The 24675-nt window shown below is 45.9% G+C and overlaps 1 protein-coding gene and 1 long non-coding RNA gene across 2 annotated transcripts in view; one reads left to right on the top strand and one right to left on the bottom strand.

Annotated features, from left to right (window-relative positions):
• Positions 1 to 888: 888 nt before the first annotated feature.
• Positions 889 to 24675, top strand: part of LOC141073827 (uncharacterized) — a 41497-nt gene continuing 17710 nt past the window's right edge. The window contains exon 1 of the mRNA XM_073561293.1: positions 889 to 966. The gene's annotated coding sequence lies outside the window, so the exon portion shown is untranslated. The remainder of the gene's footprint in view (positions 967 to 24675) is intronic.
• The window catches only part of LOC141074274 (uncharacterized), a 112344-nt gene continuing 89642 nt past the window's right edge, over positions 1974 to 24675 (bottom strand). The window contains exons 3-5 of the long non-coding RNA XR_012227171.1: positions 6899 to 7031; positions 6514 to 6690; positions 1974 to 2173 (exon numbers count right to left, since the gene is read on the bottom strand). This is a non-coding gene — a long non-coding RNA (uncharacterized lncRNA). The remainder of the gene's footprint in view (positions 2174 to 6513; positions 6691 to 6898; positions 7032 to 24675) is intronic.

The raw sequence follows: 24675 nt of genomic DNA, 5'->3' as shown, positions 1-24675 counted from the left end.
GGTATACTAATAGATCACAGACTGAACATGAGTCAACAGTGTGATGCAGCAGCAAAAAAGGCAAATGCAATTCTGGGATGTATTAACAGAAGCATACAGTCTAGATCACATGAAGTCATTATTTCCCTCTACTCCTCTTTGGTCAGACCTCATCTGGAATACTGTGTCCAGTTTTGGGCACCACATTTAAAAAAAAAAAAGACATCAACAAACTGGAGCAAGTTCAGAAAAGAGCGACCAGAATGGTGATCGGTCTGCAAACCCTGTCTTATGAGGAAAGGTTGCAGGATTTGGGAATGTTTAGTTTGCTAAAGAGAAGACTGAGAGGAGACTTAATAGCTGTGTACAAATATCTGAAGGGCTGTCACATTGTAGAAGGATCATCTTTATTCTCATTTGCACAAGGAAAGACTAGAAGCAATGGGATGAAACTGAATGGGAGGAGACACTGATTAGATATTAGAAAAAACTTTTTGACAGTTAGAGTGATCAATGAGTGGAACAGGTTGCCACCAGAAGTGGTGAGTTCTCCTTCAATGGAAGTCTTCAAACAGAGGCTGGACAGACATCTGACTGGGATGATTTAGCGAATCCTGTTTTGAGCAGGGGGTTGGACCAGATGGCCCAGGAGGTGCCTTCCAACTCTACGATTCTATGAGACTGGAGGAGGAGCTCCCCATAGCCACTCCATTCTAGACGCAACCCACTAGCTATGTGGAAGGAGCCGTACAGTAGTGTCTTCCACCAGTGAGCCGGCTACACTGACTGTATGGGCTGCAGTAAGGACCTGGAAGGAGAACATACAGTCCAGCATTTACTGATATATGACTGTTCTGCGTGCACAGGACCTGTGGTGATGTCACAGTCATGTGATCAGTCACATGGAGGGGAGGAGCCAGTCTCCATTTTGCAGGAAGTGTAGGACGGGGCACTATATAAGAGAAGAGTCTGCGCTGGTGAAGACAGGTAATGAGGGGGCAGGGAGTGTGTGATGGGGGAACAGGACTAAACCCAAATGGGCTGAAGGGCGGGGGCTCTCTGACCTCTAGAACATATAGTGGAGCCAGGAACATTCAGGGTTAGGAAAGTGTGCGCCTCAGGGTGTGTGCACACGTTGCAGGTTTTTTTCTTGGCAGAAACCGCAGGGTAAGCCGCATGCAGTTTTCCTGCGGTTTCCTGTCCTTTGTCCAGCGGAATTGATGCAGATTCTTGTGCGGTTTGGGCCGTGCTGATTGTGGAAGGAGAGAGAGACCGCCACCGGCCTCCATTTTAGTCACATCTGTCCATAAACCTTTGTTCCAGTAGCCTTCTGGCTTGTCCAGATGATCGTTCGCAAAGTGCAGATGATGAGTGTTCTTATAGAGAGCAGTGGCTTTCTCCTTGTTATCTTAACCCCTTAGGGACAGAGCTAATTGGCAGCTCAAAGAGAACCTGTCACCTGTTTTGGCCGCTATAAGATGCTGCCACCGCCTTTCTGGGCTTTTCTGTAACATTCTATAAAGCTGTAGATAAGCCCCCTGTCCGACCTGAAAGATAAGAAAAATAAGTTTTATTTTACTCACCTGGTGGGCGGTCCGGACCGATGGATGTCGCAGGTCTGGGGCCGGCGCCTGCCATCTTCTTGCGATGCCGCCCTCCTGCTTGCTTCATCACTCTCCGGCATTGCGCTCCTGCGCAGTTGTACTTCTCTGCCCTGTTGAGGACAGCACAGTACTGCAGTGCGCAGGCGCTGGGCCTCTCTGACCTTTCCAGGCGCCTGTGCACTGCAGTACTTTGCTGTGCCCGCAATAGGGCAGAGAAGTACGCCAGGAGCGCGATGCAAGCAGGAGGACGGCGTTGCAAGAAGATGGGAGGCGCCGGACCCAAACATGCGACACCCATCGGACTGGACCGCCCTCCAGGTGAGTATAATAAAACTTATTATTCTTATCTTGCAGGTCGGACCAGGGGCTTATCTACAGCATTATAGAATGCTGTAGATAAGCCCTGAAAGGCAGTGGCCAAAAGAGGGGACACAATCGCTTTAATGACCGGGCCAAAATTCCACTGTCACTTTATGAGGTTATAGCTCTGGAACACTTCAATGGATCCCGCTGATTATGAAATTGTTTTTCGTGACATATTGCACTTCATGGTAGGGGTAAAATTTCTTAGATATGACTTGCGTTTATTTCTGAAAAAAAAACAGAAATATAGCGAACATTTTTAAAATTTCACAATTTTCAAACATTTTAATTTTTATCCTTTTAAGTCGGAGAGATATGTCACAAAATACTTAATAAGTAACATTTCCCACAAGTCTACTTTACATCAGCGCAATTTTGGAAACATTTTTTTTTTGTTAGTAAGTTATAACGGTTAAATTTGACCAGCGATTTCTCATTTTTACAACAAAATTTACAAAAAATTTTTTTTAGGGACCACCTCACATTTGAAGTCACTTCGAGGGGTGTACATGACAGAAAATACCCAAAAGTGACACCATTCTAAAAACTGGACCCCTCAAGGTGCTCAAAACCACATTCAAAAAGTTAAATAACCCTTTACGTTTTTCACAGGAACAGAAGCAATGTGGAAGGAAAAAATGAACATTTAACTTTTTTCACAAATATTTTATTTGAGAACCATTTTTTTTTTTTAATTTGAGAACCAAAATTTGTTGTGCAATTTCTCCTGAATATGTCGATACCCCATATGTGGGGGTAAACCACTGTTTGGGCGCACGGCAGAGCTCGCAAGGGAAGGAGAGCCGTTTGACTTATTTCAATGCAGAATTGGCTGGAAATGAGATCGGATGCTATGTCGCGTTTGGAGAGCCCCTGATGTGCCTAAACAGTGGGAAACCCCCCACAAGTGACACCATTTTGGAAACTAGACCACCCAAGGAGCTTATATAGATGTGTGGTGAGCACTTTGAACCCCCAAGTGCTTCACAGAAGTTTAGAGCAGCGTCGTGAAAATAAAAAATCATATTTTTTCCACAAAAATGATACTTTAACCCCCAATTTTTTATTTTCACAAGGGTAATCGGAGAAATTGGACCCCAAAAGTTGTTGTCCAGTTTGTCCTGAGAACGCAGATAACCCATATGTGGGGTAAATCACTGTTAAGGTTCACGGCAGAGCTCGGAAGGGAAGGAGCAACGTTTGACTTTCAACGTAGAATTGGCTGTAATTGAGATCAAACGCCATGTCGCATTTGGAGAGACCCTGATGTGCCTAAACAGTGGAAACCCCCCAATTCTAACTCCAACCCTTACCCCAACATACCCCTAACCCTAATCCCAACCCTAATCACAAACCTAACTGTAACCCCAACTCTAGCCCCAATCCTAACTTTAGCCCAACTCTAACCCTAATGGGAAAATGGAAATAAATTTTTTTATTTTACTATTTTTCCCTAACTAAGGGGGTGATAAAGGGGGTTGATTTTGATCACTGTGATAGGGTCTATCACAGTGATCAAAATGAACCAATAGGAAAAAAATCTCCTATTGTCAGGTGCCGGCCGGCAGATCTCAGCAGGCGCAGTGCGCATGCGCCTACCATTTTCTCCCGGAAGAAGAAGCTGGCGGCCCGGGGGACTTCAGGGAGGCCTGCAAGGACAACGGAGGTACCTTGGGGATGATCGGGGGACCCTATTTTTCTCTCCTCTAATGTGCGATCACATCAGAGGAGAGAGAATTTAAATGAAAAATCTGAATTTTATTGCGGTCGCCGTTATACCTTTAATAACAGAGATCGCAATACCAGTGTTGGTAAAAACTGACCCGAATAATGTTCTCTGGAGTCTCGGCTACCACCAGCAGCTGAAATCCCAAAGAAATTCCGACGCTGGGGGGTGCTATAGCCTTAAACCTCAGCGCAGTTAAAAGTACCTGTAACGTACGCGCCCTGTCTGGTTGGCGCGAGCTTGGGGGTGTGGCCCCATTGTGCCACAAGCCAGACTATCCTGGAAGGGGCGTGACTAATCAGCTACCTTGGTGTTCACTGGAGCCTCTGATGGTGAGGTCAGGCTTGTGCTGCAGGTAGCTGCCAGGTACCACTCCAGGGTGGTGTCTGGCTGTGGCTGCTGATTCCACTGAGGGACTGGACACTGATAGCAGGTGTGGGCAGGTACTGACAGGCACGACTGGTACTCTGACGGGCATGGCTGGCACTCTGGCAGGCACGATTGTGACACTGGCAGGCAGGCACGGATGGATACGAGTGGTATGTGGTAACAGGTAGGGAGCTGTTCACACAGGAGATGCAGGAACTGGTTCGGGAAGGATGGGAATATAGACAGGTATGAGGGAACAGGTTGGGACCTGTTCACACAGGAGAAGCTGGTACTGACTAGGAACCAGTACAGATGGGTAGGACAAGGATCCGCAAGATACGGAACGGAAGCAAAGAAGAACCGCAGGGTTGCAGAGCAGAGAAGAACCGCAGGAAGCAGAGCAGGGTAGAACTGCAAGGCTGCGGAGAGGAGCTGCAGTTTGCAGCAAGAGGTTCAGCAGCAGGAGCCACAGGAGGGGAGCAGAGCAAAACCGCAAGGTATGTGGAGAGGAGCTGCAGCAAGCAGTTCTGCAGGAACGGAACCACAAGGTATGCAGAGAGGAGCTTCAGCAAGAGGTTCTGCAGGAGTGGAGAAAAGCGGAACCACGAGATATGCGGAAAGGAGCTGCAGCAGCAGGTGCTGAGCAAAGGCAGAACCACAAGAGTGCGGAGTGTTGTGAGTTCATTCTCTGGTTCACCAGTTGTGAGTTCTCCTTCCAGACTCCCTCTGGTGGTAACAGGAGGTGGTGAGGCTGATTTGATCGGTGGAGATCTGCCACCTGAGAATGAGGATGACGATTGGACCTCAGGAGTCTCAGATTGGATTTAAGACAGCCAACGCCCTATTCAGTTGCTGGTGATTCCTTCTGGCTTGTCAGCTCTTGGTTTTCAGCTCTGTTCCAGTCATCTAAAGCTAAGTTTTTCTGCTAATGTTCACACTTGATTTTGTTGGTCTATTCAGTTTTTTGGTGTGGTCAGCCAGCCCCGGCTGGGGGCTGTGCTGAATTTCCACTCTTATTTATCAGTATTTTGCCAATTTGCTTTTTGTCCCTTACTAGTTTGGTCTCTTTTTGCTCTGTCTCAGAATATTTCAGAGTGCTGATATAGTGGGAGAAGTCTAGTGACTTCAGGGTTAATTTTGCTATCAGAAGTGTTGGACATTACTTTTGTAGGGTTTTTTGCAGGTTGCAGACAGTGTCTTTCCTTTCCTTTCCTCTCTAGTTAGTTTGGGCCCCATCGTTTGCTCAGCCTATTTTCCTGCCTGTGTTTGTGCCTTCATCTTGTTTCACCGTCAATACATGTGTGGGGGCTATCTATTCCTTTGGGGACTGCTATGGGGTAGTTAGTTTTCCCCTTTTCATGCTTCAGGCTTATTTAGTCCTCCGGCTGTGACGAAGCGTCTAGGAACATCGTAGGTACGCTCCACAGCTGCTGCTAGTTGTGTGGTAGGATCAGAGATCTGCAATCTGCATAGTTACCAACCTCTCTGGTTTTCTGTGACTTAGCTTGTTTTGCTTTTTTCTCCTTGGTGACCCATTCATAATAGCGGAGCACAGGCAGAACCGAAACAACAAGGAACCAGAGCATGGCAGACGAAGAGGACTCAAGGATACACACAGCAGGGAAAGGAGCCACAGATAAGGAGACCAGCAGACAGACGTAGGATTAAGTTCAGACAAGGTCAGGAACAGCATAAGATACAATAATAGGACACAGTACACACATGGACCGACACGGGAACAAATACTGGACAAAGACACAGGCCTGAGAGGCCTGAGTATGCAGCCTTCATGTAGGCGGAGACATAAGTCACAAGCACACGAAAACAGATCTGGGTATGCAGCCCACAGAGAAGGCAGAAACGACCTGGCAACTGAACAGCAAGCCACTGACTGAGGGAAATAGTTGCTCAGGCATCCTCCTATGGGCTAGGCGAGGATGCCTTAAATGCCAGAGGCCTCTTGGCAATTGGCTGGGAACACCTTAGGCAGGTGTACACTGATTCTATAAGAACCAGAGCGTGCCAGCATCACCCCCTATGCACACAGTCAGGAAGTATGCAAAGAGCAGGCAGGAGGCAAGAGGCATACAGCATGGATCCGGCAGCAGACAGAACTCTCAGCATGGCCCGGAGTAGTGAGTAAGGCTGGTGGGTGATGGGAGACCATGTAGTGATGCCAGCAGGGTTGTTGCAGTACCCTTAACTGATGCTGTTAAAAGGCGTATCGGCTGTCATTAACGGGGTAAACATGCACACAATTTTTATACAGTCTCCTCCTCACAGTTGGATCATAAACATTAACATTAGCTAATGTGTGAGAGGCCTTTAGTTGTTTAGAGGTTACATTGAGTTTCTTTATGACCTTGCCAACTGTTAGATGCCTTGCATTTTGGGTGATCTTTGTTGATTGACCACTCCTGAGGAAGTTAAAAATGTTTTTGAATTTCCTCGTTTATACATAGTCTGTCTCACCTTGGATTGGTGGAGTCCAAACACTTTGGTTTGGCAACTGTTCTCTCTTCTGACGCATGTTCACAGTGTGCAATCTGACATACAGTATAAACCTCTTCTGTCTTCTAAAATAAGCAGACCGTTCTCTCTAGTCCAACTTGATAATTTGTCAACAGATGGATGTATAAAATCTAAAATCTATGATTTTTAATAATAAAAAATAATATAACAGGTATCAGTATTGAGCTTAGAATATCACATAACTATGACGTCTACAATTAACAATGAAAGCACACAGCATGATGGAGCTTGTACATATGAACACATGACCTAGCAACAATTTCCGTCTTATTTAACAACAGTTCTGTATAACACAATACCACAGGAACAAAAATTGTTCCCTTACCAAATATACTTTGTCCAGTGTAATGGAGTTCAAGTAAGATGATGCAGGGAACAGGGCACACACGTGTCTGGAAAACTTCTCTATTAAAAGGAATTTCACTCAGCCTTGGTTTCTCCCACAATGCAACTCACTACTTTACAGAGAAAAAAACAAGTAATACTATTAAACATCACCAGATAGTGCTATTACCACATTTGATGTCACTAACAGAGTATTACAGCCTATTAAAGTGACAACAGTAATTTAACCTAATTTTTTGCTCTGATGGGATGAACATTCCTTGCTTGGCATCAATTGATGTCACTGCTATGATCCTTTGGCGAAAACAGCAAAACATGTTCAGCTACTGGCCTGGAGAATAGTTTACTCTCACGAGACTTACTTTTCCATCCTTACTTGGGAACATTTTGTTGACGAGGCCTAGTGGTCACTCATTCCGATGTATCTGGCTATCTTTCATGAGTACATCAACAGTTTTGATATGGAGATTCGAAATCACCATACATAGAACGTATTCCAAGGGCAGATTTTTTTCATAGTCATCAGTGCCTACCAGTTCAAATGTGTCGGATCCAATATTGCAGGTCTTTGAGCGATATAGCAATGCAGGCCCTGTAAACCAGGTTGTGTCCTTAAGGTAGCTTGGTGTGACAGATCTAGTCACGGACTGCAGGATTATGATGTGTATGTATAGTTCCATTGTTTTGGACAGGTGGATCTCCTGATTAGAGATGAGCGAATATTTCAGTGTTCGGTTTGACTCACAGTCGCCGAATTTGCAATATTCATCGATTTAATCATCAGTTTAAATCGGCGAATATAGCTGAACAAACACAGCACAAACATAGTAACATAGTTATTAAGGTTGAAGGAAGACTTTAAGTCCATCTAGTTCAACCCATATCCTAACCTGCCCTAACATGTTGATCCAGAGGAAGGCAAAAAAATCCCATATGGCAAACAGTAAGCTTCACATTGGGGAAAAAAATTCCTTCCCGACTCCACATACGGCAATCAGACTAGCTCCCTGGATCAATGCAATATTAAGGAAACTAGTGTATATACCCTGTAATATTATAATTTTCACCGGTGATTCCCAAGTTATGTGACAGCATGGGAAACGCCGGCGTAGCACTTCTGATCAGCGGTGAAATCATTCCTGCCGGTCAGACAGCTGTGGTTCCCACACTGTCTGAAGACAGCGTGAGCGCTCAGCTGTGATCGGAGGTAAAAAGTTTACCTCCAGTCACTGGTGTCAGCTGATGGGACTACAGCTCCCAGCAGGGAGAGCAGGGGCAGCGGATGGGAGTATTCATCTGCTGCTCCTGAACTGTAAACAAATAATTTAATTTAAAAAACCTGCATGGGTTCCCCTGACTTTTTGATAACCAGCCAGGCAAAACTCACAGCTGGGGGCTGCAACCCTCAGCTGTCAGCTTCAGCAAGGCTGGTTATCAAGAATAGAGGGGTCCCCACACTGTATTTTTAATTATTTAAATAAATTTTAAAAAAATGGTGTGGGGTCCCCCCATTTTTGACAACCAGCCTTGCTAAAGCAGACAGATGGAGGCTGGTATTCTCAGGCTGGTAAGGGGCCATGGATATTGCCCCAGCCTAAAAATAGCAGCCCGCAACTGCCCAGAAATGGCACATCTCAATGACCTGAGGTAACCTCCATGAGGTCACCGCTAGTCACTGAGGCTGCGCTCACACCAGTTTATTCACCAGTGGTTCTCAGCCTGGACGGTCCCATCTTGGCATCGTCCAGGTTGAAAACTATTAATCCCCCAAACATGGATTATGGCATGGGACAGAACGACAGACAGGTGTGATATATTGTTGTTTTTTTATTTTAGTTTTATTACAGGAGAATGAGAGCTTCAGTGCAATTAGGGGTTAGGTGAGTATAACTGTGTTTGTTATTTTCAAATAAAATGAAAAACTGTGTTTAGTCTTATTTCTAATAAAGGACTTTATTCTGGCTGTGTCTTTATTTACCATACAACTATAGGATTAGTAATGGATAGGTGTCATAGACACTTCTCCATTAGTAATCCGTGGGCTTGATGTCACCGGTCAATAATTAAAAAAAAAACCTGCATGAGTTCCCTATTTTTGATAACCAGCCATGCAAAACTCACAGCTGCGTGCGGCAACCCTCAGCTGTCTGTGTTAGTAAGGTTGGTTATCAAGAATAGAGGGGTCCCCACACTGTTTTTTTTAAATATTTAAATAAATAAAAAAAAGGCCTGGAGTCCTCCAATTTTTGGCATCCAGCCTTGCTAAAGCAGACAGCTGGGGGGCTGGTATTCTCAGGCTGGTAATGGGCCATGGATATTGACCCCCCCCCCACCTAAAAATAGCAGCCCGCAGCTGCCCAGAAAAGGCACATCTATTAGATGTGCATATTCTGGCGCATTGACAGGCTCTTCCCTGTTGCTCTCTAGCGGTGGCAAGTGGGTTGATGTCACCTTTGTATTGTCAGGTGACATCAAGCCCCGAGGTTAGTAATGGAGGGGCGTCAATAAGACTCCCTTATCATTAACCGCATAGTCTCATTGTATAAAAACACACACACCAAGAATAAAGTCCTTTAATTGAAAGAATGACACAGACTCCTTTAATAATCTTAATTAAACCATACTTACAACCTTGCCTAATTCCCCCGAAGCCCTCGTTCTCCTGTAATAAAACTAAAATAAAAAACAACAATATACCATACCTGTCTGTCATTCTGTCCCACACCATAATCCATGTCTGGGAGAGAAATAGTTTCCAACCTGGACGGTGCCAAGATGCGACCGTCCAGGCTGAGAACCACTGGTGAATGAACTGCTGTGAGCGCAGCCTCAGTGACTAGCAGTGACTTTGCTATCCAAAAACTCCAGCACCCTCTAACCAAGTAATAATCTCTCCTTCCCTCTTGCCCCCCCACCTGACCTCCTACGCTGACCTGCTCCTCAACCTCAGATCTCTCCTAATAAAACAAAACAAGCCACCCACTCTTCTCCCACCTGCTCTGTCTCTCTGTTTCTCCTCACTGCTGGCGACATATCTCCCAATCCTGGACCCCCACATCTCATACCTCCCATTATTACCCCCTTCTATCGCTCCCAACCCAATAAACACCCAAAATATTGCCCACCTCAAATCCATGCCCTTGGCGCCCACCACCCTGCTTCATCTCTGGATCACTCTGGAATGCCTGCTCCATCTGCAATAAACTCCACGTGATTCACGACCTCTCTACCTCTCATAATCTTACCTTCTTTGGCCTCACTTAAACATGGCTGACACCCTCTGACTCAGCATCCCTTGCTATGCTATGTTACGGCGGCTTCCACTTCACCCACACTCCTCGCCCTGGCAATAAAGGCATATTATCAATTATTCTCTGCAATTCATGGTTTTCAGTTGTTTTGATTGGTTCCCACAAAAAGTATCCCACCACTTATCTGGACAACATCGTGATCTTCAGCCTGGATTTGGGGAAGCACCTGCAGAAGGTTCAGGCAGTACTGGATGCACTAAGGAAGGCAGAGTTTATCATAAACCCAAAGTGTGCCATTGGTAAGGATAAGGAAGAGTCAAAATACTTAAGCTATGTCATCGGAAGGGGCAAAATAAAGCCACAAGTAAATAAGGTGGAAGCAATCCAAAATTGGCCACAAACGGTCTCCAAGAAGCAAGTTCAGGCCTTTCTGGAAATTGTAGGATACTATCGGCGATTTATCCTGTCGATGGCCAAGTGGTCCTCTGAGCGGCATTCCAGGAGTTGAAGCACGACCTATTCAAACAGCCAGTCTTTGTCACACATGATTTCACAAAGGAGTTTGGGGTCCAGAAGTACGCCACAGAGACCAGGGAAGTTACTTGGTAATGCAGATGCCCTATCCAGAGTTCCCTGCTTAGTGAGTAAAGGTGTCGAAATTCCCGGCTTTGGGCAAAGGTGAGGGGATAAGTGGAGGAGAGATACGTTTAACTGATGCTATTAGCTTCAGTGATTTGAAACCTAGACGTTTCCTCCAGCACACTATGTGTGAAGAGGGGTTAGTTAGACATTTTAAAAGCTGGGTTTTTGTGGACAATCATAGAGATCGTGGGAGGTTTTCCACCTTATCTCCACCCCATGTTGTGGTCTAGGGCTTAACTTGTGGACTTCCAAAGGCATTCAGTGTTCAGTAGGGCTGGAGAGAGGAACTCCAGCACTTTGTGTCGTGAGAAGGTAAAACTGAACCAGTGAGTGGTTATTATTCTGAGAGGGAGGAATCCCCGCAGATGCAGACTGTATACCATTTTGGTTTGTTTTCTTGTTTTGCCAGAAGGCTGTGTTTTTCACATCCGGTTGGTTTATACCACAAGAATAATAAACCAACAGAAGATTTAAAGAGACAGTACAGTGGGTACAGAAAGTATTCAGACCCTTTTAAATTTTTCACTCTTTGCTTCATTGCAGCCATTTGGTAAATTCAAATAAGTTCATTTTTTTTCATTAATGTACACTCTGCACCCCATCTTGACTGAAAAAAACAAATGTAGAAATGTTTGCAAATTTATTGAAAAAGGAACTGAAATATCACATGGTCATAAGTATTCAGACTCTTTGCTCAGACACTCATATTTAAGTCACATGCTGTCCATTTCCTTGTGATCCTCCTTGAGATGGTTATACTCCTTCATTGGATTCTAGCTGTGTTTGATGAAACTGATAGGAATTGATCTGTAAAGGCACAACCCTGTCTATATAAGACCTCACAGTGCATGTCAGACCAAATGAGAATCATGAGGTCAAAGGAACTGGCCAAGGAGCTCATGGACAAAATTGTGGCAAGGCACAGATCTGGCCAAGGTTGCAAAAGAATTTCTGCAGTACTCAAGGTTCCTAAGAGCACAGTGGCCTCCATAATCCTTAAATAGAAGTATTTTGGGACCACCAGAAATCTTCCTTGACCTGGCTGTCCAGCCACACTGAGCAATCGTGGGAGAAGAGCCTTAGTGAGAGAGGTAAAGAAGAACCCCAAGATCACTGTGGCTGAGCTCCAAAAATGCAGTAGTGTCACGCTCGTGCCATGACTGATTGGCGCGAGCTGGGGGGGGTTGTGGCCCCACTGTGCCACAGCCCAGACTACCCTGGAAGGGGCGTGACTAAGACAGCTACCTTGGTTTTCACTGGAGCCTCTGATGGTGAGGTCAGGCTTGTGCGACAGGTAGCTGCCGGGTGCCACTCTAGGGTGGTGTCTGGCTGTGGCTGCTGATCCCACTCAGGAACAGGACACCTGGACAGGTGCGAGTGACTAGCAGGCTGAGACACAGGGCAAGCAGGCACGGCTTGGAGACACAGGGCAAGTGGGCACGGCTTGAGACACCAGGCAGGCGCGCACGGCTTGAGACACAGGACAGGCGGGCACGGCTTGGAGACACTGGACAGGCAGGCACGGCTTGGAGACACAGGGCAGGCAGGTGTGGTGTATGAAGGAACAGGTAGGGACCTGTTCACAGCAGGAATGGGTACTGATACAGGCAGGAAGGAGTGGAATATGAAAGAACAGGTTTGGACCTGTGCAGCTATGGATACAGGCAGGAAGGAGTGGAATAGGCGGAGCCGCTGGAGTGTGGAGTAAGCTGAACCACAAGGTCTGCGGACAGAAGCTGCAGCAAGAGGTAATGCAGCAGCAGAGCAAAGCTGAACCACAAGGTCTGTGGAGAGAAGCTGCAGCAAGAGGTTCTGCAGCGGCAGCAGGAGTGGAGCAAAGCAGAACCACAAGGTCTGTGGAGAGAAGCTGCAGCAAGAGGTTCTGCAGCAGCAGCAGGAGTGGAGCAAAGCAGAACCACAAGGTCTGTGGAGAGAGGCTGCAGCAAGAGGTTCTGCAGCGGCAGCAGGAGTGGAGCAAAGCTGAACCACAAGGTCTGTGGGGAGAAGCTGCAGCAAGAGGTTCTGCAGCGGCAGCAGGAGTGGAGCAAAGCTGAACCACAAGGTCTGTGGGGAGAAGATGCAGCAAGAGGTTCTGCAGCAGCAGAGCAAAGCTGAACCACAAGGTCTGTGGAGAGAAGCTGCAGCAAGAGGTTCTGCAGCAGGAGAGGAGCAGGCAGAGCTGCAAGGGTGCAGCGGCACAGACATAGCTGCAAGGGTGCAGAGGATCAGACAGGGAGGGCACAAGGAAGACACAGCAGGGAAGGAAGCCACAGACGAGGAGACAGTACAAGACAAGGTACAGGATATACAGCCTCCTGGAGGGCAAAAGGACAAGAAAGCAAGGCTAGGACCGGGACACAGACCAGGATATGCAGCCTCCTGGAGGGCAGGCAAAGAATACAAAACAAGGCTAGAATTTTCCTCCAGAGACGGAGATACACAGAACATGGCCTGGCTACCTCAGCAGCAAAACACTGAGTATAGATATTGCACAGGCAAGGGTTAGTGGGTGTGGCGACCCTATATAGTAAAGGGCTCCAGGTGATTGGTCGGGGACAGATTAGACCGGTGCACCCTGACTGCATAAGAACCAGAGAGCTCAGGTGCCGCCCCCCTATACACACAGTCAGGAAACATGAAGAGAGCAAGCAGGAAAACAAGAGGCATAGTGCATTGAGCTGGCAGCAGACAGAAATCACCGCATGACCTGGAGCAGCGAGTAAACTGGTGTGCGGGGATGGGAGGCCATGCAGTGATGCCAGCAGGGTTGTTACAATTAGAGAGATGGGAGAAAGATTCATAAAGTCCACTATTACTGCAGCCCTCCACCTGTCGGGCCTTTATGGCAGAGTGGCCCGATGGAATCCTCTCCTCAGTGCAAGCCATATGAAAACCCACATACAGTTTGCTAAAAAAGACAAGAAGTACTCCCAAACTATAAGAAATAAGATTTTCAGGCACTGCTCATCACCTGCCCAATACAATCCCAACAGTGAAACATGGTGGTGGCAGCATCCTGCTATGGGGTGCTTTTCAGCTGCTGGGACTGGACAACTGGTTGCAATTGAAGGAAACATGAATGCGGCAAAGTACAGAGATATCCTGAATGAAACCTTATCCAGAGTTCTCTGGACCTCAGACTTGGCCGAAGGTTCACCTACCAACAAGACATTGACCCTAATCATTCAGCTAAAATAACAAAGGAGTGGTTTCAGAACAACTCTGATCATTCTGGACTGGCCCAGCCATAGCACCGACCTAAACCCAATTGAGCATCTCTGGAAAGACCTGAAAATGGCTGTCCACCAACGTTCACCATCCAACCTGATGGAACTGGAGAGGATCTGCAAGGAACAATGGCAGAGGATCCCCAAATCCATGTGTGAAAAGCTTGTTGCATCATTCCCAATGAAGACTCATGGCTGTACTAGCTCAAAAGGGTGCTTCTACACAATACTGAGCAAAGGGTCTGAATACTTATGACCATGTGATATTTCAGTTTTTCTTTTTTAATACATTTTTAATAAGTATAATGGTGTTTCCCCAAGAAGGATCAAGGTTGCAATTAGTTTTCACAGACATTTGGAAGTCAGCAGAAGATATGGAGACTTAGCCATGACATACCATATTTTATACAATACATAAAAATTACAGTGGCCTATCTTCACTATAGTCAGAGAGATTTATCACAGAGTATATAGATGGGAACACGTTCTGTCTCCTGCAATGTGATGCAGTACTGAAGGCAGTAATGGTGCCAGTACCCAGTAATGGGGAATCTCCACAGACCTCCATTCAGAGAGCCACACATTAGATAAATAGCTGTTTCTAATTTCTAATGAGCTAAAGAACTTTGTTGCCATGTCCAACAGGATTTCACTTTCTCAGCTGGAACTAGTTTTTCAGACCTAAAAAAAAGATAGCAAAACAAAGGAGTCAAAAAAATAGGAAAATACTGAGATATCACATGTTGGTGAAAGGCAAAAGTATGTGAACTTTTATGATTAGCAGATAATTTGAAAGTGATATTTCAGTCTGGTGTTTTCAAACAATGAGATGACAATCAGGTGTTTGTAGAAGTGTAATGTATCATGCCACGTATATGGGAGATTTCTCAAGGGAGTTGTTGAGGCTCATCAGGTAGTAGTAGGATACTGTTGTGCCCATTAGGGCAAAAAATGAAATTACTGCTGTCACTTTAATAAGCTGTAATACTCTGTTATTATTTTTACTATCGCCATGGCGCTTTACATGTGAAAAAGGGGCATACAAAGAGAAGTACAATAAACACGAGCAATACAAGGCACACACAAGTACAAAAGGAGAGAGGACCCTGCCCGCGAGGGCTCACAGTCTACAGGGGCGAAGTGTATAGTGGTAATAGCACCATCTGGTGATGTTTAATTGTATTACATGTTTTTCTGTACTGCAGTTAACTGCATTGTGGGAGAAACCAAGGCATGCTGGATGAAGGTCCCTTTGATAGAGAAGTTTTTTTACACACATATGTGTCTTGTTCCCTGCATTATCTTAGGGTACCGTTACACATAGCGATGCACCAGTGATCCCGACAACGATATGGATCGCTGGTGCATCACTAAGTGGTCGCTAGTGAGCTGCCACACACAGATCTCACCAGCGACATCGCTGGGGTCGGGGGTCGCTACTTACCTGTCAGACGCGGCGATCCTGAAGTCCTCCCGCCCACGTCCACGCGTCGCTTGTCGGCGCCACAGGAAGCCCAGCAGGAAGCGCCCGACGAGAAATGGTCCAGGAGCTTCTCGCGCGACCAACGATGAGCAGCGGGGGAGCCGGTCGGAGGTAAGTATCACATGCAGCGATATCACTAGCAATATCGCTGCAACGTCACAAAATCGGTGACTTTACAGCGATATTGCTAGCGATATCGCAGTGTGTAACGGGGGCTTTACTTTTACATTATCCTTGTCAAACGATCTCTGTTCCGGCAGTGAGTGCAATGTTACACAGAACTGTTGTTAAATCAGACTTTGACTGTGACTAGGTCATCTGTTCACATGTACAAGCTCCATGTTGCTGTGCGCTTTCATTGTTAATTGTAGATGTCATAGGTATGTAATATTCTAAGCTAAATTCTTATACCTGTCATTTTGCATTCTTTTAGTTTTACCACACATACATTTCGGTTTTATACAACCATCTGCTGACAAACAAGTTAGAATACCGAGAACGGTCTGCTTAATTTGGAAGTCAGCAGAGGTTAATGCTGTATGTAAGACTGCACACTGTGTGAACTTGTAAGAAGACAGAACAGTAAAACAGATAGCTGCAAGCAATAGTGGATTGGACTATATGGAGCTGAAATCATCTACACTGTACTGCGTTCGATATTGCAGCGGCCTCCATACAGTCACAAGTAACTAAAGTGCAGCCCTCCAGCAAGTGCAACACAATTCAGAAGGCACTGAAGTCTGTTTCTACCTAGACTCAGGTCCACACAGAGATATTCAGCATACAACACTGAATGTCTGCTAGTATCTTCAGTCAGGATGAGGTCCCAAGCAAGCCACTCTATCAAGTCTTCAGTAAATTAATTTAATGCTCTTACTCATGCAGAAGCTGAGGCGACGAAAGTCAGATCCTCCTTCGCTGCACAAGAGATGCAACTAAAGCTAAAATAAGCTGATAAAGAAGCAGAAAGAGCACCTCTGCGGACATATCAAGATACAGAGATAGCACGCATGCAAGCGTCTCTGGAAATACTTGCTGCAGAGAAAGAAGCAGCAGCTGCAATAGCCAAAGCAGAGTTTCTAGAAGCCGTAGAATTTCCCAAATCTGAGAAATGCAGCAACGTACTCAGACCAGACCTAGATTAACAATATCCAGTACAACACGTCTCCGAGTATATCAACCAGCTTCCACAACAGATGACAACCCCGTTCCACTACATCAAACAACCTATGCAGATTACCAGAGATCCTACCTTAAAATGCTGTACTACAACCAAGAAAGTATGCAACTAAAGGACATTGGACACAACTATCATGCTACAGAAGGTACAGCCACCATTTTGACTTAAAAGGAAACCCTTTGCATCAGAATGGTATTATATGGACTACCTAAGCCAGAGGCTCCGGTATGGTGATACACCACACTCGCAGCATAACAGCAGCAGCTTGCATAAGTGCTGACCAATCCACAATGAACTTTGCAAAGTTTTTTGCACAGCGGTAGCTTGTCATCAAGGGACTTGTAAATGTCACAAATCGTGCTGAGAGCTACAGGGCATTGCGTGCCTAAATCCAGAATGCCATCAGAGATTTAGACCTTTCCAGTAGTGAGGAGTTAGATTTCAAGGTAAAGTGGCTTGGAAGCAAGTTTGCTAAACACATCAAAAGAATCAGAGACATTAACATAAAGTATCCGGACACAGACCTGCGTGTGGTGTGGGAAAGACTTGATGAATGTTATGGGTCAACAGAAGCTATAGAAATGCTTTATGTAAGAGAATTGATAATTTTGTGTTACCAAAAGCTCAGGGAGCAGAGCGACTTGTCAACAGAGGTACAGGTTGTTCAGGCAGAAGGAGATCTGCCAGGTTTGGCAGTACTGGACACCGCCAGAGTTGTCAACACAATTGTTCAAAAGCTCCCTTAAAACTTACAGGAGAAGTGGGTCACACACAGTTCCTGTTATAGACAGATTTATAATGTACCATTTCCTTCCCTCACTGTGTTTGTACACTTAGTCACTCAACAGGTGAGTATTAGAAAAGACCCCAGTTTTGACTTAACTCTGTCGAGTTCCACTGCATCTGGTATCAAACCTTGTAAAACACCTGTGGCAGTTCACAAAACAAATGTGACCACCACAGGTTTTTCTTATGGAGCGGATAAGTCTTCTCAAAAAGAGACAAAAGTTACCAAATCCAAGGTTCTCAGCAAGGAATGACCCCTAAATAGGAAACCTCATTCCCTGCTAAAATGCAGAGCCTTCAGAGATAAGTCTCTAAAAGACCGCAATGGTTTCCTCAAAGAAACAACATCTGTTTCAGATGCTGTGCTACCAAATCGCATATTGCCAGGAACTGTGAAACCAGTGAAAAATTGCGCAGAACGTGGTAGCATAGAACTCTACACAGCTTTACACCCTGGACCACCCTCATGAGCGTCGTCGCAAATGGAGGAACGTGACGAAAAGCTGATGGACACTGACAGACACCCCAGTAGTCACTTCTCAGTGTACGGAAATCTGTAGAGGACTTGTAGGATGAAGGTCTTGCTCAAATATCTGCCTTGTCAGAGTATATTGCAGGCCACCAGGAAAAAGCTTTCCAAGATATATGCAATTCTAGATGATCAAAGCAACAGGTCTTTAGTAGTGATGGGCGAGCACTAAAATGCTCGGGTGTTCATTGCTTGGGTCAAGCAAATTGGAATGCTTGGGTGCTTGACCCGAGCAACGAGCCCAATGTAAGTTTATAGGAAACTCGAGCATTTTTGCCCCCCCAGGAGGTCTTTTTAGGGTCTGAAAATGTCTGAAATCGATGGTAACAGTGCTGAAATGACATGGGAACATCATGGGGAAGACCCCTGGAAGCATTTCTGACTCCCAAGTCACTGCTGTGAACAATGTTGTCAGAGTCTTCCACCACTTTTCTGGGCGCACAATAAAACATACAAAAACAAAACCAAAATTGATTTTCCTGGGAAATATGTTAAGGAACATCCATTCCAGGGTAATGATTGAGATGTAAGGCCAAATAAATAAACCAAAACAAAAATGTTCCTCTACCACTTGGGCTATGTTCACACGTATCATTTTTGATGCGTTTTTCAACTTTAGCAGTGCTTTCAACTAAGCCAAATGCATTCACTGGGAAATGTCATTTTAACATTTTACAACCTTAGCTGGCCATGTGGTGTGTGACACATCATCAGACACATCCTGTTTCATTTATTACGAAGGAGCGGCTGTTAAAGGAGGAGGGCCATCAGGTGGATTTTAGTCTTAAAGGGACAGCAGTTTGCCCTCACTATTCTTAGAGAGCCATAAGCCGGCTATGCTTTGTTTTTCCCATTATTAAACAGTGTGTCTCCTATACTGTTATTGCCTATGCATTGAATGCAAGGCCTGCCCCAAATTTGGACGCACCCCAATAACCCATTGAACAGACGCGCTGAATGGCCACATGAAGCCAAAGTTCCTTTTCTTATTTATTTGGTACTACAATTCTGTTAGCCTATACAATGAATACAAGGTCTGCACTGCCCCAAAGTTACACGCACCCCAAAAACCCTTTAAACCAATGTACTGGATGGCCACATGAAACCAAAGTTCCCATTTTTCTTAGTATGCTACTCCCATAATGTTTGCCTATGAAGTCAATTCAAGGCCTGCTCCAAATTTGGATGCACCCCAATACCCCTTGGAAGAGACGTGAAGGAGGGTCTACTGAAAATCTTTTCCCAATTTAAAGGAGCGGGTCTCCTATGGTTGTAATGCCCATACACTAAGGCCTCTTTCACACATCAGGTTTTCGCCGTCAGGCGCGATCCGGCGCTTTTGACAGAAACCGGATCCGGCGAAATGCAATGCCGGATCCGGTTTCCCCCCCATTGACTTGCATTTGCGCCGGATCACCATGCGTTTCATCCGGTTTTCGCCGGATCCGGCAATGTGTCGCAATGTGTCGCAATCCGGCGACTGGAAAAAACGTCTACTGTAACGTTTTTTGTCTCCGGCGAAAAAGCCGGACACGCCGGATCCGGCGCGTCCGGCTTTTTCACACAATGAAAGCCTATGAGCGCCGCAATGCGCCGGATCCGGTTTTTTTGGTCTGAGCATGCTCAGTAGCTCTGCCCACAGGAGATATATAAAAGCAAGACAATGGGACCCTCAGCCACACCCAACATGCCACCCAAGACAGCAACCAGGCGCAGGAGAAGGCAGCAGACATCTGCAGCAGCAGCACCATCAGCAACACCCCAAATGGAGCAGCATGCTGAACGGGAGGGGAGTCCAGAAGCAGATGAGAGACGGTAATTATCAAATCCCCCATTCCTCCAAACTAGGGCCATGGAATATCAAGATATTCATTGGCCCTTTGTTTCTCTTTATTCAACAGCCGCCAAAGAGATGCAGCAGCAGCACCATCAGCAACACCCCAAATGGAGCAGCATGCTGAACGGGAGGGGAGTCCAGAAGCAGATGAGAGACGGTAATTATCAAATCCCCCATTCCTCCAAACTAGGGCCATGGAATATCAAGATATTCATTGGCCCTTTGTTTCTCTTTATTCAACAGCTGCCAAAGAGATGCAGCAGCAGCAGCAGCAGAAATGGCATCACTGGCAGCAGCAATACCCACAGCCATGGAGTCTGGCCATCAACAGGACAGCACATCTTCTTCTGGGAGCCCTCCCTCGCATCGTCAGCGTTTGACGGTAAGTTTTTATTTCCAAAATCCATCATCTCTGTAATATATGTCTATTCATTGCCTTTTATTTCAAAACAGGAATCACAAGATGAAGAGGAGCTCCCAGAAGAAGAAGGAAGGGGTGGACAGACGCTTGGAGTGGGCTCACAAATCGTAAGTTTTTTGCATCAAACGCAGAAACACAACATCACACTACACACAACACATAGAAAACAATGTTCTGCAGACCACACACAGCAAACAAATGCCTACATCCAAACTCATAACATTTTTTGTTTTCTTCTCTAGTCTTCCCAATCTGGTGCTCGGCCAAGAGGTCCTCGCAGTGCCTCCCAGGGTCGTCGGCGACAGCAACGCGGCGGTCACCAGCGTGTAAGTATAAATATTTTTGCTTTGTTTTTTGGCACTTTTTATTTCATTTCTTTTGTGGAGGCTAATTATGTTATTTTTGTCTTTTTCTTTAACAGCCTCCCGACTCTGACGGTGAGGATGGAGGGATTGATGTGGACCGCCTCATCGATCTCGTCAGAGAAAGGGAGCCGCTCTGGAATATGGCTGACCGCCGCCACGCTGACCTGATCATTACCCGACGACTCTGGGAGGAAATCTGTTCTCTCCTTGTGGGCCGCTGGGAGGACCTCGAAGCTCGGGACCAGATTAAAGAGCGTAAGTATATACAGTAACGGTTGCTTGATGTAAACCAGTGTTTCCTGAACTCCAGTCCTCGTGGTCCCCACGGATCATGTGTTCAGGATTTCTATTTACTATTGAAATCCTGAAAACATGACCCCTGGGGACCATGAGGACTGGAGTTTGTGAAACACTGATGTTGTATACTAACCACTCGTTTCTCGTTTCAGGGAACAGAATTGTGAATCGGTGGCGGTCTGTGAGGGATCGTTTCAAGAAGGAGTTCAATAAAGAGATGCGGGCCCCGAGTGGATCTGGAGGACGCAGGAGCAAGTACAAGTACGCACAAGCCCTGTCGTTCCTCCAGGAAACAATGCTCACCAGAAGGTAAATATTACACACCACATGTGAAAAAGATGTAACTTTTTTTTTTCAGCCAGGGCCATACCATGTCAGTATTCTAATTGTTTTTTTTTCTCTTTATTCCACAGCACGGTGAGCAGCACTCGGGAGCCTGCACGATTGGACCCTTCTGAGGCGATCCCTGAGGAGACCGGCACCGAGGGACACTTCGACCGCCCCGGTACATCTGCACCTTCCCTGCCTTCCCACACATTCGACCCATCTGTCCCATCCACCAGCACAGGAGCATCGTGGCCGCCTACATTACATGAAGCTGCTGGTGAGGAGATCGCTTTCCCTTTACCCCACCCTTCTGCCCCTGCCGCCTCTAGTACACCTGCGGGTACTGGGCGGCAGCGGCAGAGGGGTCAGGAAAAGAGTTATGCGCAAGAGTTATTGCATCTGAATGCATCTTTCCAGAACTGTCTCAAAGTCTTGTCAGAGCAAATCTCCGCAGGCTTTCAGCAGATCAACTCCAGCATTCTGGAGGTGAAGACACTTCTGCAAACCATGCATTCAGAAGCAAGATCTTCGCCAAACCACACCTTTTTCAGGTCTGTTGTGGAGCGCATGGAAACGCTCTCTCCTGCCCAGCAGATGCATGTAATGCATTCGTGCCACGGTGCTCTACAGCAGGTTACCTCCCAACCTCCACCTCCCACCACTGTAGTTCCTCCACCTGCACCCCCTCCAGCCACTTTCCATCCTCCCCCTCCTATTACATCTGCACCCCCTCCAGCCACTTTTCATCCTCCCCCTCCTACTACATACCAGCAACCTGCCCAGTACCAGCAACCTCCCCAGTACCAGCAACCTCCCCAGTACCAGTCATCTCCCCACTTCCAGCAACCTGCCCCGTACCAAACTCCTTCCCCGTACCAAACTCCTTCCCCGTACCAAACTCCTTCCCCATACAACTTTCCATCAACATCATCTGCTCCTACAGTCCCTGCCCAACCCTCCACTCCACCACCCACCACCTCTTCTGCTTCCCACATGTCCACCCATTCTGTAGTTTTTTCCACACCTTCACCTCTAACTGTTCCTTCCCCACCACGATCCCAGTCCTCTCTCCACACACCCAGTGTCGAAGTGTCCCGCAGCCCCTCCAGCAGTATTTCCACCCCACAATACACAGATTTGTAATGTGTGTTTTTTAATAAAAATGCCCATTGGGTTTAAAACCTTTATTTAAAAAGTTTTTTGCACTTTAAAAACATTTTACAAAAAAAAAAAAAATTTTAAATAAAAGTTAAATTATCGTTTCACAATGGTTGTCTGTCTTTTCTTTCTGCGGCGAACTATGTTTAAAAAAAAGGTTAAATACAGGGTATTTCAAAGGTAAAAAGGTATTCAAAACCAGGTATAACTGTGGGTAAATTTTAGCTTTTTGCCACAGTTGTGTTCCTGGTTGTGTTTGAAGCAAAGTATTTCACCTAAAAAGTTGTGTTTATTGTTGGTGATTTCCTAACAATGTACACAACTTTTGTTAAAAGGTGAAATACTTTGCATAAAACACAACCAGGTACACACCTGTGGCCTAAAGCTAAAAATAGTAGACCATGACAAGATAGCCAACTTTGGTTGGCAAAGGTATATACTGTTGGTCCAGAAGGTACACAAGTTTGGTTAGGGCACAAATCTTTCACACTCTGTCATCCTGCCAGTGTACTCTGCCTTGAGGGGCCACAAGGGTCAATTTTAAAAACCGGATCCGGCGTAATCCGTCGAAAAAACGGATAGAAAAACGGATGAACCGGATGAGACGGATCCGGTTTTGTCTGTCAAGAACAAGACGGATCCGGCAGAAAACCGGATCCGGCACATCAGGTTTTACAAAACATTTGCCGGATCCGGCATTCCGGCACGACGCCGGATCGCGCCTGACGCCGAAAACCTGATGTGTGAAAGTAGCCTTAGTGTATGGGCTGACATACATTTCCTCCTGGGGGGTACACATCAACATAATGTGTAAAAAAAAAAAAAAAATTTATGTTCATCAAAAACACCCTTTAACACAATAGCATGGCTGTTGCATCACGGACCACGGTCACCATGGTGATCTAGTGGTGGTGGCTGATGAGGAGAAGGAGGAGGATAATAGCATATAGGCAAAATCAGGAAGCGTATACCCATGTGTGGGTGTGAAGAGGTACAGGGGAATATTCCTCCCTAAAAATGACACTTGATTTGAGGTTATGTTTCGCTGTTATCATTTGGGTGGTATAGAGAAGTCTGGCCGTATCCAGCCCTTGTTCATTTTTATGAGTCAGCCTGTCAGCATTTTCAGTTGACAGGCAGATGCACTTATCAGTTATAATTCCACCTGTGGCACTAAAATCACACTCTGACAAAACGCTAGCAGCAAGGCAGGCCAGGACGTCCAAGGCGTAGAGAGCCAGTTCATGCCACATGTCCAGCTTGGATACCCAATAATTATAAGGCACAGAGCAATCACGGAGGACATTGGTACGGTCAGAAAGGTACTCCCTCAGCATCTTCCAAAATTTTGCACTCCTTGTGAGAGTACCCCATGACTCAGGGACAGTCTGAGAAAACTCTCCCAGAACTTTGCCAGTGTTCCCCTGCCTCTGCTGGTTTGGAGTTGTCTCTCTTGCCTGTACTCCTTGGTTGTTCAACGAACTGTGACCTCTGCTGCCAACGTTTTCAGATGGGAAGGTTTTCAATAATTCCACAACAAAGGCCCTCTGGTACTGTCCCATTTTAGTAGACCTTTCTGCCTCTGGAATAAGTTCTCCTTGTAGCGTGGGTCTAGAAGTGTCACCAACAAGTAATGACTGATTCTCTATATGTTGAGAATGCGAGGGTCAGCCATGCGAGCCAGTCTGCTAACAGGCAAGACTTTCATGTCCTCACTAAGAGAACGACTGACCATGCTGTCCTCCTGATGGAGATAGCCCACTTTCAAATATCTGGCCTGTAATTTTTTTTTTGGCCAGCAAAATTGTATCTATAAGTAGGCTAAGACACAACAAAAACAATTCTATGGAGGTCTTAAATGGCACAATTCTGAGCGCAATGATATGCGATCCTTGTGGCGGACAAAACCCAGCGTAAAATATCTGCCCTGTAGCTAAATATTTTTGTGGCAGCAAAAAAGGGTCAAGAAATTGTATAAGACACTCCAAAAATTTTTTTACAGTACCAATAAAATGGCAGAATTTAATGTGCACTCAGATGTGATCACTGGGATAGGCAAACCCATTTAAAATAGCTTGATTTTAACGCTGTACTATGAAAAGGATCTTTACATTTGGTATCTTTATGTTTGAAACATGATATGTGGGAAAAGGTTGAAAAGTTCCAGGGGCCGAATACTTTTTCAAGGCACTGTACAATGCCTGCCTGCTACTGATATTTATATACCCATATACCCTCACTGACGACCTAGCAC

Source organism: Dendrobates tinctorius, unplaced genomic scaffold, assembly GCF_039654945.1.
Source record: "Dendrobates tinctorius isolate UK_male_01 unplaced genomic scaffold, ASM3965494v1 ptg000014l, whole genome shotgun sequence".
Classification (NCBI taxonomy): domain Eukaryota; kingdom Metazoa; phylum Chordata; class Amphibia; order Anura; family Dendrobatidae; genus Dendrobates; species Dendrobates tinctorius.
Note: the sequence above shows the minus strand (reverse complement) of the source record. Positions and strands in the feature narration are given on the sequence as shown.